The following is a 12,200-nucleotide window of genomic DNA, read 5'->3' on the forward strand; positions in this document are numbered from 1 at the left end:
CCGACGCTGCTGCGGCACTCGAGTTAATAGAAAACCGCACAACTCTCTGCGGTTGTTGCCACGTATGTACGTGCGTACGAAAACGAGCGATGCAAGGCCCGCCGATGTCACGCGTGTCACGTAACACGAGAGAGAGCAAACACGATGGATGTTCATCGAGCAGGGAAATAATAATGCGAGCAATTTCTTTCTCGTTCAGATATGCGCGTGACAATTAAACGCCAACGTCGTTCGAGTCCCTCATGAGGCGGCATTTCTCCGTTTCGCGAAATGAGAATAATAACTCGCGACCGTAATAAAAAGCGATGAATGAATTTCGTATGTTGCAGCAGATAATAATTCGCGTGGCAGTGCGACGCGGTTATTACGTTTATATGAGTCACGTTTATATACAGTCACGGGAAATATAACACTTCGTGTGGAGACGGCTGGAAAAAATATTGTAGGCTGAGACAAATTATGGAGTTAATGTTTAATTAAGCGATTGAAATTATAATGATTTAACGGCTGAAAGATTCGCAAATTTTATGAAGGCAAACTTCATTAACTACACAGCACAAATTGCATGATGCGAACTATAAACGAAACAGTATGTTCATAGTATACAGACGCATCTAATTGGCAAAAGAACATGTAATTAATAGCAATGAGTTCGTTTCTAGGGAGTTACGCGCTGCTTTAAATTCAAGCAGTTGCGAATCCGCGCGCAGAATTTTCGAGCTTGAAGTTAAAACGGGGCTAACAATGGCTTTCATTAAAGCGCCCAAGTCGCGACTTCGTTGTTGGAGCTCTCGTACCGTTGGCCGTTAATAAAATAACGTCGGATCACTATTCATTCGCCACGGGATGAAGTCAAAAAATTAACCGCTGATCCAAATTCATTCACGTATATCATGCGCGGGGCTAGTAGTTTACAAAGTTCGAGCGAGAACAGGGAAACGGCCGACCGTGAGTTTACGCAACTTTTGCACCTATACAAACTTTATTAGCTCGAAAATCGATACAGGCAGAAAGGCAAGTTTGCGAGTGCCATCCGGTGGTGTGATCCCAGGACGACAATCTGTCTCGTAGGAAGACGCCGCAGTGACTCACGAATACGTCGTCGATGGCGCCGGTCGCTATCCTACGTAGATCTCGTTCTCAGTAGGTGAATCCATTCCCGAAACTTGAAATAAATATGATGCCATCGATCTCCATTTCAGTATAGCTCCATCTATTTACGCAACGTCTTGCACGTAATTGTTTGAAACACAGTGCGCAAAGGGAGCAAACAAAGAATAATAGTGCAACATAGAGAAATAGAATAATATAAACAGATTTTGTGTGTAAATAAATATGTAATAATTTCATTTTATAAATTTATATATATATATATAATGAAACAAAAGAAATTGGAAAGAATAAGGGCAATAGGAGTCAGACGCAGAAGACGTCGCGCAAATAATACACCCATAAAGCGTAAAACTTCTTTATTTTATTAAACGCGCTTACATGTTTCGGTTCACTTTTGAGCCCTCTTCAGAGGCTCAACAACACAAACTAACATACATAAAATGTGAATAAAAGTTATCTTGTCATGGTGAGCTCCCCTACATCGAGAATATAAATGCCAGAAATTAAACCCAAATAAAAATGAAAGAAATAATAGTAAGCTTAATTAAACTAAAAATCAAATTGAGGTAATAACGAGCTATGAGCCAAAGTAAATATTTATTGTTACAATTTATATGTTTGTAATAATAATGAAACAGATGTCTCCACCTCCATCAAATCATTTTCAATATTAGACAAGTCATTCTGCATGGTACATAATATCGAACAGCAGTTTGAAATATAAAAATTCGTATTATGCACCATCTAAAATAACTTGTTTCTGCCTAATATTGGAAATGACTTGATAAAGATTGAAATATCCATTTAATTGTTTATTAATCATTATTTATCAATCGTCATATAAATTTTAGCAATAAATATCTAGCTTGGCTCGCGTATCCTATTATTATTTCAATTATATATAATGTATATATATTTTGTAAATTGAAAGGAATACCTCAACAAATGTTACAATTTCTATGGCATCGCGATTGTTAAACATAAATTATAAATTATATCGAGCGAACTAGATGTTATTTTCGTTTAAGCTCATCCATTTGTCATAGCACAATCAGGGAAGCTAAATAGGTTGTGAGTGAAGAAAAGAATACGTCATTCCCGTGATAAATTTCCTCTGCAACTTTGACGCATGTCCTTAGACTATCTGGTCGCGTTAGCCGGAGCATCATATGGCCTCGTACTTGAAAAGCCGTATTTTTCAAAAGATGAATACAAAATCATTCCGGTTGCCAGAAGCGACCAACGCATTTAGATAGCTCACCTAGCATCCTAGTTCAGCGGCGTCTCGACAGCTGGGCGTCGTGTCGACCTAGCCTTCCGACGGCGTCGGCCGTCATTTATTATTCGATATGAAAAGGCGAGCCGTTGAGACGCATTGAAATTTTTCGCGAGTCATTAGGAAAAGAAAAGAAACGGCGGATTTCGATTCCCGAAAGACGCGAAGGACGCGTCGCATCTGAATACCGCAATTTCTACCTCAAGGTCTGTCACAGTTATCAAGAGAATCATTCCCTATCCGTCGATTCGAAAACATGAGAAACGCATTAAAAGTTGAATGGTAATCAATGATCACGACAGTTCTGATTTTTCACCATCTTATACACAAATTTATAAAGTAATGAATAAACTCACCATACGCCGAAAGTATCGGTTTCTCCTCGTGGCTCAGATCTGCAATAAAATAATAATGGTTAGAACACTGTAAAAGTACATTATGAAGAATTTTAATAAACTCTCTCTAATCACAGATAGCCATAAGAAGAGCACTTTTTATTAGTCCAACATTTTCTGGTAATTTGCAATAGTCAGAGCAAGATATATGCATATATATTTTTCTCTCTCTTTCGCAGGATTTTGTAGAACATGAACGACACACTCTTAGGCCGCTATATTTCATTTGTGCGTTTTTGTTGTACGAAAAATTTTTCAAGGCTGTTGATTGGCTATAGGATAGAGAGATCCGATAGAGGATCTCTCTGTCCTGCCCACTATCGTACGACAAAAACGCACAAATGAAATAGCACCTTTATGGTCAGTCTCTGAATAGAAGATTTTTAAACTAATGTTGGTAATCATTAAAATTCTACAGAATTGTGTAAAAGTGCGAAACCAACCATGAGATATGGAAGCAACATATCTATTGAAGCTGGCCTTGAGAATAAAGGTGATAATATCTCGTCCATTTTCTCCCATCAAAATCAATAGGCGGAGGCGAGATGAAACCCAGGCAGAAAGGGAGGAAAGGCGATCGTCACCGACGCAACCACCTGCCGGCCTTTCCGCTAGTCTTCCGGATTTCAGCCCAGTAATTGCTGCGGCAATTACCGCGAATTACGGTGATAATTACCATCATTATGTGGTGCAGTAATTTTGGTAATTACTACAGTAAATCGCCAACTATCCGATTGTAACTCGTCGCTCCTCATCTTGCGGTCAGTACCGGATAACTTTTAAGTTATCCCATCCATGACCAGCTACGTTAGTCACGAGTCGAATCAAATTTCCATTCGTAATACTAGAAAACTGAGGGAAGTACGTTTGACGTAGCACGGCGGTCAATCGCAACGTTAAATTGCAAAATGATATAATTCAGAACGTACTGTGCTTAAATACACACTTTAAAAGTCGACCCTCGAGATATTATCCCTCGAGATTAAGGGCAACGGTAAGCTATGTCGCAAAATAAAAAGAGCGTTAATTAAGCGATGAATGAGTGGCGTGTTTTTCTTTTGCACATTATTCGCGTAAAGAGCCAGAGTTTTACAGGAATAAGTGGCACACGCCGGTTCAAAATTAATTCACGGAAATGAGATCTTTCGGAGTTATTAACCGCCTTCTGTATTTTCACAATCAGCGAGAATTCGGTTTAACAATGAAACGGCGCTACTCATTTCGGTTTGATAATGAAATGAAAATAGGTAGGAGCGCACGCGCGCGGGAAGTAAAAGTTCTAAAATATTACCTCGTAAAAAAGTTTGCGACGATTTAATTTACCACGTTTCCTTCTTATTTCTGAGACGAAATTATTAACGTTATGTAAATGGTAATAATAGTATTTATATGAGCAGAGAAGTTTAATAACGAAAATGTAAAGAATGAGCAAAGAATTTAAAGAATTACCTACGTGCAACGCTTTTCGAAGAGAGAAATGTAAGTTACATATATTTCGATTTATCGCCAGAAGTTGTAAAGAACAAATATCGCTAACGACGATCTAGTGTGAACTATGATTTCTTCCTATACACAACATATGCGATCGGAACGATCGTTCTGTCTACTTCGTTCGTAGCTCTATTTCGATATTCGAGACACGAAGTTATTTAATGTGCTGCGAGAACGACGGCTGCTGTTGTAAGAAGTATTACGGCAGTTGCAACAGTAACGATAGAAACCATATAGCACGGCTATTCGAGTCAACTTTTGCGCTTTGTCGGTATGAGTCACCTTTCATCTGTTTCGAGACTCATAGAACAACAATATATCCCAATGTTTGCTATCGTTCGAAAAACGCGAAATATATATTAATCAATAGAGCACGATAAATATTTCACCAATTCCAATTTGATCACACCTTGTTAAGTAATATTTTTAATATTCAAATAATGCGTATCAAGTCGCAATTAAAGCATTCTGAGCATAGTACGAACGGCAACATTTTTATCGTTGCCGCTGATCGGAACGTCATTGTCGAATTTGGTGTGATGATCGTTTAGCCGGAATGTTTGCCCGAACACAACCGAGCGATGCAACCGAGCGATACAGCCAGTGCATTTGAAATGATTACCGGTACAGTGCGTCGCCGCATTGAATGGCATGAATTGTTAGCAGCTATTTGCAAATTTATGAACCACTCAGCCAGTGACAATTCGCACACAGACAGCGTTTGTCCCACGCCTTCGTTGTCTTTCCGCGACAAAAATAAATATTCAAAAAACTTGTATCAGCGACATGGGAATAGTAAATAGACAATACAATGTCTATGATACCTCGACATTTTAATCGCAATAATATTGCATATAAATATAACGCGAATCGTTCGTTTATAAAATATGTTTCTAGCCTCAACATTCGATCCAAAAAACTCCGCATTAATTAGAGAAAATTTCGGTGAATTTCGGTGAAATGAGTTAGTTTAATGTAGCTTATAATGTGATGTGAACAAAAAATGTCCAATAATGGATAATTTTTAAGCTATGGAGTATCAAATGTGCTCTATAAACACAAATTTTACACCTTTGATATACCATATTTCAAGAACTATTCATTATTGAGCCTTATATTTTGACATTTTTTGTGTTCACTACACTGTTAGATATTAAAGAAGTAATGACAACTTGATTTTTTGAGTTGAACAACATTTTGTTAATTTTATTACAACTTCTACATGTGTTCAAAATGTAAATCAATCCATTCAGTAATTAAGTTTCCAAGCAAACAACGTCATATTGACGCATGCACTTAGTAAATTTGTAATATACAATAAAAGAAATTTGAGTCAAATTTAATACATTTTTTTACGTTAAATTGTTTAACTTTATTGTTTTAGTTAAATTAACGATCACACATCGTCATTAGGAACAGTTATTAGGTAACCTATAGAAATAATTAAAGATCAAACCAGGGTATGATTTGACATTATAAATTTAACAGTGTACATTATATATAAACTACATTATGTGTGAAAGCTAAATCATTTCACCAGAACACAATATGATTCCACTCTGTTAAATCTATAGTGTCAAATTTAACTTAACATGAGTCGCCACTGCTCCTACTCAATCATCTCATTATTTTATATTAAAATAATGATTATATTTGACACTATACAATGTCAATTTGATACTATATAGTGTCAATCTATAGTGTCAAATTGACACAATATAGAGTCAAATTTAATTATCGTTTTGGTAAAAAGTAATGATATATTTAGTAGGAGCAGTGACGACTCACGTTAGGTTAAATTTGACACTATAGATTTAACAGTGCATATGAAGGCGGGATCCTTTATATCTTTGATCTTCGAGTGACGAGATAGTTAAAAATAATTTAAATGATCACGCCACTTCATAAAAAGTATTTGGATTATGAGTACGTCAAAATTAATCGCATTGTGTCTCAAAAGTTAACCGCGAGATATTTTTTATACCTGGCACGTCCCGTTCATTCTCTCATCGTTTCCTTACTTAAGGGAAGAGAAGAGCCGTATCTAACGACTCGCATGAGCGGACTGGCAAAAGGCTGCTCGTGGAAATACCGAAAGTTATGAAAGTTTTATGACAGGCCATGAGAGAACGTCGGAAGATGCGCGGAGAATGGAGAAAGGTGAGGATGAAGGGGAGAGGAAGTTTCACGCTAGGTGGATGGCGATGGGGTCCACGGACATTTACGACGAGCCAATTTTTTCGTTTGATTATTCAACGCGCGCGGATGCGCCCCGGCTCTCTCGACGATTGCATCTGACGGTCGACCGTGGTCTGAAATTTTGAAAACGGAAAAAAGCGCGACGGAAATCCGAAAAGCCTAGTGACCGCAACCTGAAAAATATAACATTATTCTCGAAAACGGCGATCTTTATCGCTGCGAGGGGAATTGACGTTTCGACCGCTGGTTACGTAAATTCTTCGAGACCGCGATTTGTTATCACGTTTTGTGAAATGGATCGTCGAGAGGGCTGTCACGAGGGAGGCATGAGAGGGTAAGTCGTTCGAGAGTAAGCCGAGCGCGGGCGATAAATCAGGACTCACACGATAATGAAATTCAATGCTTCGGGCCCGGTTGCGTCAGTTGAGTTTTATCAAAAGCACCTATTTATCTTTCTTATAAAAACAGTTTGAGAACAGTTCGCTCATAAACGGCATCGGACGGAGAGAGTGAGTCTCATCCTCGAATCGCTTTGGCTGTCGCCACTCGTACCGTGAAGCGAAACTGGGTCTCTGAGATTGATGGTTTTTCTTTCATCCTTGGAATTTTCCAAAAATAGTACCGACATTTATAAATTTCACAAACGTCCTCAGGTGAAGACATCCCGATGTCGCGCAAGAGTTCTCTTGATTATAATTTCAAGATAATCGTTGATTCTTCCTCAATGATTATCTTGATAATCGTTGAAGGAAAATCAATTTTCTCAACTTCTATTAGATATCGTTAATAATTATGTATTACTAATTATTAAATAGAATTAAGAACTTATAGTTAGAATCCTAATTTTTTGTATATCACACTGTTAAATAATCTATAGTGTCAAATTTAATCTAACGTGAGTCGCCACTGCTCTTACTAAATATGTCGTTATTTTTTACCAAAACGATAGTTAAATTTGACACTATATCGTGTCAATTTGACACTATATAGTGTTAAATTGACACTGTATAGTGCCAAATATAACCATTTAGTATAAAATAACGATATGATTGAGTAGGAGCAGTGGCGACTCACGTTAAGTTAAATTTGAGACACTATAGATTTAACAGTGTATATTACTATTTTTTAAAGTATACGAAAAGAGTAGTAATTTCAGAAATCAAACTGAAAATGGAATAGTATGAACTTAAGTAAAGCAAGAGAAGTTGAAGAAATGAAAATAAAAAACTCTTGAGTGTATCATGTCGAGTGACAAAGGGAAATGTTAAAGTTCAAATGCAGTAAAAGAACGATTCGATTTGCACAACCTGGATTCTATACTCATCAAGTTTCCTTGCTCCCGTCGTGTTCTCTGTCTCTCCCGTCCATAATTCCCTATCCTTTCCGAAATCACCGTTGTCCTCCGTTTTCGCTGGGATACGACGTGGTTTAACGAAATTGAGACATCCAGAAAGCGAAGAGAAACAAGATGGGCAACGTATCACGGAACCGAACGGCAACGAGCGATCGACGATAAGTCCTCTATAGCTCGGGAGAAACTGCGCAAGTGGCATCGTTTCAGTTTGTATTTGTCAGGCCAAAAATACAGTCGTGTGATCGCACCGTATAATCACGAACAGCGTCCATTCCGAAAGATAAATGAGACACGCGCAGCCAAAGGACGGAGCTAAAAATAGACGCGTTTACGTTATAAATAGATTTCGAATGTAGAGCTCTAAAATTGATCCCCTCCTATCGTGTTTTCGTTCTCGTTTGCGCGTTGCAAATTTCAACGAGCTCCGTTGAGATACATGCAAAGGGTTACGAGCAACCGATTTGGTTAGCCGGATTCACAATCCTCAATGGATTAGTCTTCAAAAGGATCGCGAGGGTACAAATTAGCGGTGACGGACCGGTCATTCAGATGTCCATCGGAATACTGGTGTATTCCGAGTTTTCAGTGTACACCAGATACAACATTCAGCGGTGACATCCTCTCATTGCGAGCCGACGCAACTCTCCGGAACGGGATTCAGTACTACGTATGCATCGTATTTAATCCACGTTTTACGCCTCGACGGTCCGCAGCGTGATTCAATTATGTCGTCGGGGATGAAAGTTAGGGGGAAGGTTCTGTCGGGGTCGCTGCCGAGTCTTGTACACACTGAGGATGATGACACCACCCCCTTGTTTAGCATCCCTGTTCCATACCTCCTGCATCTACGGACTTCGCGACAAGAGGATGTTTCCGCGTGTATTTGCGAGTAAATTAAGGTTCGTTTACACTACGTCGTGACCTTAACGATTATAAATTGCAACAATGGTAGTCGCGAATCATTATATGAGAACGCTAGAATTTTTATCAATCGAGCAACTGTTATTATTATTTTTAAAAATCACAGACATATCGATTTGATTGTTAATTCACAAGCGTGAAAATTTCTTAACGAAATATAATTTAACCCTTAAGCCTCCTCGGTATATCCGTTTCTTTTTCCAATGCTTTTTTCAATGCTTTTTTCATTGCTTATAACCTTTTTATTTATATAAAGATACATACATTTGCTCCTGGTATCATTATATATATCTTTAATGTCTACACTCCAAAAAATATCGGTGTGGATTTAACACTTCTGGTGTGAATTTAACACCCATGTAGTGTCTATATAATTCTCACCGTGTTTGGTGTCAATATTAATTAATTTGGTATTAATATTAACACCAATGTAATGTGAATTTAAAACATATGGTATTAAATCCACATCATATTGGTGTTAATATTAACACCAACACAGTGAGAATTATATAGACCCAGCTATTTTTTACAGTGTAGAGTTTCAATTGAAAAAAATTTTTTTTACAATATATTCATTTTTATGAAAGTTATAAACAATTAAATTGAATGGATATGCCATACCAAAAAAGCATACCCAATTTGATTGCTTATTACTTTTTAAGGATCAAAGTGTAAAGTAAAAAGTAACAATAAACTAATAACACTAAAGTAGCTTACAGTTTGTGTGGTTCTCTTTTTTCCTGCGAAATAAAATTTTACGATGCTTATTAAATTTTTATGATTCAAATTAATTTCAACGTGGTCGCATATTATAAGCATACGTCACACACATTTTCTCACGGAGGATTTTCGCAAAAACAGAGTAAACTTTGCCTCTCGAGGGATACAGAGACGCAGTGTGTGATGCAGTAAGAGAGTTACGTAAGAGTGTACTGTGAAACACGCAATTTGGTGCACGCTAGTGGATCACGACGGAAAGAAGGTAGCAGTCGCCGACTCCTAAACGCACGTAGCATCTCCGTGAAAATTTGACAACGTGGTGGCGGAAATTAATTTCCGCAAAGGCGGGTGTTAATGCCGGCTGTACTGGGAGTATTATCGCGGGATCCGCCGTGACCCGACTTAGGGCGAGACGCGTGTTACGGGCTTGCCTTTACACGTACGACCGTACGTAATTGTTCAGAAAGATGCGACAGCACGCGTCGCGAAAATTGAACAACTGCGAGGTCTAATGTGGCCATTATTCAACGCTCGTACAGCGAAGACGCATAAACATGGAGGCACGTAAAAGAATCCTTCCAGGAGCAGGAAAACCAGTAACGTGAACTTATAGTTTTGCAAATGCAAAAACGCGATTTTCATGAATAAAGTTTGCGCCGAGAGAGACTGGAGAAAATTGTTATATTATTAAATTATTCATAACAATTTATACCGTTTTAATATGCGCATATATTTAGCAGCCGTTTAATATTTTAATTATTCGTAATATACACAAATTATTTATTAATCATATTAATAAATATAAGATTGGAATAATATCGTAAATATATATATATATATATATAGTGGAATTTTTCCAATTTAATGCATATTTATAATATATTTATAACAAATAGTACTTTCTTTATTAATTAAGCGATAATCTTTTCTATAAATCTATGAGAGCAAAATGTTGTGAATTTTTCTAAAATTGGTAATATATTCATTTTAATATCGAGCATTAATGTATATGCCACCATAAAAATTAGCTCATTATTCACGAGAGACAGCTCATTATTTGAGGGTGTAATAGGCAATACATAAATCTGTCCGGTATGATTTACTGAAATCATATAATATAACAATGATAAGGTCACATGCATATGTGCCGTCGTTGTATATGCATCAACCACGTTATTAATCTCGCACTATGAGAGGGTAAATACAGCGACCATTACGTCGGCTATGTTTATGGACTACCCAAGGCAATGTTTCCCAACGTGGATGTTACTGAAACTTGAGATCTTGAAGTCCCCTAAGGGATGCAAGCTCTTTAGTGAAGCAACGAAACCATCATGACATTGTTATGCGACTAAGGAAATACCAATTTCAAGTTCTGATTCGATAATTTCGATAAAGCAACTTAATATTATTTCTTTTCGACTACTATTATAGAGGAAAGGTTTTAGGAATTTCTAAAAGCTAACATTCAACGTACATCCGAAAGGAAAGGAAATTATCAACAATCCGGTAAATCCCGCAAATGATTGGGAAAACAAAACGTTCACGCGATACAGTACAACGTTAATAAAACATTATTAATATTTACGTTAAAACAAAGCCATGTTGTGAATGTTCGTTTCTATATCAGCGTCATGCGATCGCATCTGTTATCTAACATATATCAATTCTCGACGACGGAGTCGGCAAATGTACAGACTAATAGGTTCAGCGTGTTTGCCGAGTATCTAAGTGTAAATGCCGGTATATTCTCATATGTCCATGCACTTTGATACTACCTCGTGTGCACCCGCTGTAAACCGGAAATCGTGCGCCGTCAACGTCGTCGTCGTCGTCGTCGTCGTCGTCGTCGTCGCTGTCATCGTCATCGAATTCCAGTATGACAGTAACGATTTCACGCTTTTCGCGTTTGTAATTTCTTTTTTATCCGTCATCTTCCTGCCACTCGCCATCCTGTGGCAAGAATGCACCACAGTTATTCCGTTAGAGATGCAATCTGTACGTTTGCTTGCATTCCTGGAGTACCGAATTCGTCTCACTTGCGTGGCAAACCAGTCTTATACCGCAGAATGATATGCATATGGATAGATGGACTCTGACGTATTTTATGTATGTCATATAAAATATATTATAAACATAATATATTTTGTATATATATATATAAAAGATTTAATTAATTATAGCTTTAGAGAATAAAAAACTAAATATTTAAAAATATGCAGCAGCGTATAGCAGCCGGAATTCTGTCTAAAAATAATGTTAGAGCATCGAGATTAGCATATTTTTCATTTTTTGTGTTTTTGGCATAAAAACGCAGAAGTTTTATTACTTTTATGTACTTACTTAAATTTTTTCTGGTATATTCATGATTTTTTAGTTCTGTTTCACAAAGAGTCCTTTTATAAAAAGAGTCGATAATAACACTTGTAAAGTAACAGTTATATATATATATATATATATAGTTACTTAATTTTATCATTTTAATGACAAGTTTACAGCATAAAAATATTTAACGCAAAATTTTAACAAAATATATCTGATAAATGACATTCCTTTATTTTTGACACGCTACATTTCTACTATGTGCATATATACAGGATGTATTTAAAATAAAGTACACTAATCATACAGTGCTATTCCTAATAAAAAACTGAGTCGAAAAGTCCTTTAGCATTTTGCAATTTTCGCAATAGTTAACAAGATATTAATTACAAAAAATCGCTGAATATTG

General features: G+C 37.0%; 1 long non-coding RNA gene across 1 annotated transcript in view; it reads right to left on the reverse strand.

The window, feature by feature from the left end:
- Positions 1–2,741: 2,741 nt before the first annotated feature.
- LOC108727410 (uncharacterized) overlaps positions 2,742–12,200 on the reverse strand; it is a 109,918-nt gene continuing 100,459 nt past the window's right edge. Inside the window, exon 3 of the long non-coding RNA XR_001936845.1 lies at positions 2,742–2,784. This is a non-coding gene — a long non-coding RNA (uncharacterized lncRNA). The remainder of the gene's footprint in view (positions 2,785–12,200) is intronic.

Source organism: Mycetomoellerius zeteki, unplaced genomic scaffold (assembly GCF_001594055.1).
Source record: "Mycetomoellerius zeteki isolate Tzet28-1 unplaced genomic scaffold, Tzet1.0 scaffold49, whole genome shotgun sequence".
Taxonomy (NCBI): domain Eukaryota; kingdom Metazoa; phylum Arthropoda; class Insecta; order Hymenoptera; family Formicidae; genus Mycetomoellerius; species Mycetomoellerius zeteki.